A 4,218-nucleotide genomic window follows, 5' to 3' on the forward strand; every position below is an offset into this window, starting at 1 on the left:
CAAAAAAAAAAAAAAGGGGGGGGGAAGGAAAGAAAAACACATGCCGCGTGCGCATGCCCTAAATCCCAATAGGATGAGGAAATGGAGGAGAGGAGTTAAGGCATGATCCTATCCTGTTAGAGTGCTTTCTCTCTTTCCCGCCTTCTCTCTGACTCTGGTAGACACACATGCCCTCTGACAATAAAAATAGATAAAATTTGGGACCAGAGATGGAGTAATGGTTATGTCCCTGGACTCCCACATAGTTGATTGCAGTTCGAGTCCCAGACCTGGTGGCTTAAAACTCATGCTAGGGGGAACCAGTAGTTAGCGTAATGGCTATGTCTCTGGACTCCCACATAGTCGACTGCGGTTCATGTCCCAGACCCAGTGGCTTAAAACTCACACCGGGCGCGTGTGCGTGCGTGCCCAAGATCCCGAGAGGAGAATGGAGGAGAAGGGATTGTGGCGTGGCCATCCCCCCTGGGAGGTGATTTCTCGCTTTCTGTCTCTCTGTCTCTCTCTCTGTCTGGCGAGCGCACGCGTACTATAGCGAAAACCTCTCAGAACAAACAAACAAACAAACAAAAACACACAACTCATGCCAGGCATGTACACATGTATGCCCAAAAACCCAAGAGAAAAATGGAGGGAAGGGATTGTGGTGTGGCCATTCTCCATGGAGGGGGGGTAATTTCTCACTTTCTATCTCCCTATCTCTGGCTCTTTGGAGAGTGCACATACCTTATAGCAAAAATCTCTAAAAAAAAAAAAAGTAAATAAAAAATAAATAAAATTCTTAGAAAACACTGATATCTTTCTTTCTTCTTTTTTAGGGGTTTTTGCCTTAGGGTGTGTGTGCTTGCCAGAGAGAGAAACTGAGAGACAGAGACAGTGGGAGTCCAGCCACATATATATAACTATTACTCCACTTGCTGGCCTTTTTTTTTTTTTTTTTTTTTTTTAGGGGTTTTTTTTTTTGAGTCGCTGTGTTCTGCGCAGCTTGCCAGAAAGGCAGAGAGGGATAGAGAGACAGAAAGCAAGAAGTCACTCCTTGTGGGGATGGCCATGCCGCAATCCCTTCTCTTCCATTCTCCTCTTGGGATCTTGGGCATGCACGCACACATGCCCAGTGTGAGTTTAAGCCACCAGGTCTGGGATTTGAACTGCAGTCGACTACATGGGAGTCCAGTGACATAACCATTACACCATCTACTGGTCCCTTTTTAATTTCCTTTTTAAATTTTTTATTTGTTTAATTCTTTTGTTACTATTTTTAATTTGACCAGAGAGAGAGAAAGGGAACGTGAAAAAGCAAGTCACCAGGTCCAGTACTCAAACTGTGGTCTGCCATGTGGGAATCCAGCACCCTTAACCACCATGCCACCTGCAGGCCCTGCTGGCCTTTTTTTTTAAAGAGGATTTTTGCTGGTGCCAGCAGGTGGCTTGGTGGTTAAGGGCATTGGACTCCAGCATGGCCAACCAAGGTTCCTGGGCCTGGTGGCTTGCTTTCTCACTTTCTCTTTCTCTCTCTCTGTCCTTGTCTGGTCAAATTAAAATAAATAAATAAATATAGTGAAATAAAATAATTCTTAAAAAAAAAAAAAGAGGCTTTTTGCCTTAGGGTGTGTGCGCTTGCCAGAGACAGAGATAGTGAGAGGGAAAGTGAAAAATCACCCCCTGGGGGGATGGCCACACTGCAGTCCCTTTTCCACTTTCCTCCTGGAATCTTGAGCACACACACACATGCACCAGCATGATTTTCAAACCACTGGGTCTGGGACTCGAACTGCGGTAGTCCATGTGCCAGTCCAGCAATGTAACTGCTACACCATCTGCCGGCCCTGAAAACACTGATTTCAATGGCTATGTGTGAAGGTACTATGAATTTCTTCACCTTTGGCTATGTCTGCTTTTCACAATCATGAAAACGAACCTCATGTGCTGGGATTTCAACATCCTCCTCTGGTTGGGTTCCAAAAGTTGAATTTGGGGATGAAAGAGCCTAGTCAGGATTCTTCATGCCCTTCTTGGCTTTGAATGCTCAGATGTTTGACTCTAAGCCCTTTGTTAATTTGAAAGGCGTGAGGGAGGGCATACTTTTTTTTTCATTCCTTAGATTACATGTAAATTTGATAATGTATTATTTACGTGTTGCTTATTCGTATTTTTATTTTTTAATTATTTTATTTAACTTTATTTGTTTTAATTTGACTAGAGAGAGACAGAATGAGAGAGAGAGAAAGTGAGGAAGCAAGTCACCAGGTCCGGGACTCTAACCAGGGTTGACCATGTGGGAGTCCAGTGTGCTTAACTACCATGCCACTTGCCAGCCCCTATTATTATTTTTTAATTTGGCAGAAGACACATGAATTCACCAGAAAGAGAGAAAGAGGGAGGGAGAAAGCACCATCCAATAGGGCACGGTCACGCCATAATCCCTTCTCCATCTCTCCATCCCTTTGGGATATTGGGGCATACACACAAGTGCCTACATGTCACCAGGGCCAGAATTTAAATCACACTGTTGACCATGTGGGAACCACATGGGCTGGGGACACCAATCTGGACTCCATGAGGAATCTGGACACTGTCCTTGGGTCCCATGGGTGAAACCTGCTCCATTGTGAACACCCAGGCTTTGAGGGGAGAGGGTAGCCCGTGCCTGTTAGCCTGGCCACTGGCATGGTGTCTGCCGACCAGCCCACAGAAACTGTTCATGCAGGCCCTTTTGCTCCACCTACCCACTAATGCTTCTATGATCTGTCCTCATCAGCAGGTGGGGAAACTAAGACCAAGGGAGTCTCTAACCTCAGGTGTCTCTGGGGCGAGGGCTGTAGCCTGCCCAGCCTGAGGACCTCCCCCACACTCAGAGACAGGTGTGCCCTCCTGAGCCCTTAGCTGTTCTGGAAGAACTGCCCTCTTTCCCAGAAGTGTGTCTGTGTGTGCTGTGTATTCCTTCTCCTAGTCTCTCCCCAGCCAGACTTCTAGTTCTGGATATCGAAGCCTCCCAGACCTTGCTCAACCCTGGCGGAAACTACTGCACAGGTGTGGCTGGTTCTGAGGGACATCAGCCTGTGCTCACAAACTTGGCCATGGGCTTGGGCTAGGACAACTGCAGCTTTAGGCCTGGCTGAGTAGGGATGGGGCAGGGTGGGCTGTCTGCTCAGGGCTCCAGCACAGAGGGTTTGGGGTTCAGTCTGCTGGGTGCTGCTCAGACATTGGGCACTGTCACTTCAGTCCAGAAAAGGTTCCCCAGATTGCAAACTTTGTGTAACCCAAGGCCTGAGCCCACCAGCAAATGCCAGGGAGTCTCTGGTTCACATCAGACCACAACCAGACTTCCCAAGGCTAGGAAGGTTAAGACCTGGAGGTCAGTAGACATCTCTGACCAGCAGGGCCATGCCCCCTGGCCCAGAACCTCTGACCAGCTGGATCTGACTTCAAAATATCAAGGCAAGGTGGGGGGTGAGGCTAGGGTGGTGAAAGGTGGGGCCAGCAGGTGGTGTGGTGGTTAAAGGGTGCTGGACTTCCACATGGCCAACCGTAGTTCGAGTCCTAGACCTGGACCTGGGGGCTTGTTTTCTTACCTCCTCTCTCTCTCTGTACCTTTCTGGTCAGATTAAAATACATATATACATACATACATAAAGTTAAAATAAATTCTTTTTTTTTGGAGAGGTTTTTGCTATAGTGCTTGTGCACTCTCCAGAAAGACAGAGACAGGCAGAAGGCGAGAAATCACCCCCCAGGGGGGATGGCCATGCCATGATTCCTTCTCCATTCTCAAGATCTTGGGCACGCACGCACACACACCTGGCGTGAGTTTAAGCCACCAGGTCTGGGACTCAAACCACAGTTAAAAAAAAAGCAGCCCACACCAACAGCCATTATGCAACCTGCTGGCCCCAAGAAGTTTTTGCTATAGGGCACATGTGCACTAGCCAGAAAGAGAGAGAGAGAGAGAGAGAGAGAGAAAGCGAGAAATCACCCCCTAGGGGGATGGCCACACCACAATCCCTTCTCCTCCATTCTCCTCTTGGGATCTTGGGCATGCACGTATACGTGCCCAGCCTGAGTTTAAACCACCAAGACCGGGACTTGAACCGTAGTTGACTACATGGGAGTTCAGAGACATGGCCATTATGCCATGTGCTGGTCCCAAATAAAATAATTTTCTTTTTAGAGAGGTTTTTTTTTTTTTTTTTTTTTTTTTTTTTTTTATGGGGGTGCGCGTCT

Source organism: Tupaia chinensis, unplaced genomic scaffold, assembly GCF_000334495.1.
Source record: "Tupaia chinensis unplaced genomic scaffold, TupChi_1.0 Scaffold143584_1, whole genome shotgun sequence".
Classification (NCBI taxonomy): Eukaryota; Metazoa; Chordata; class Mammalia; order Scandentia; family Tupaiidae; genus Tupaia; species Tupaia belangeri.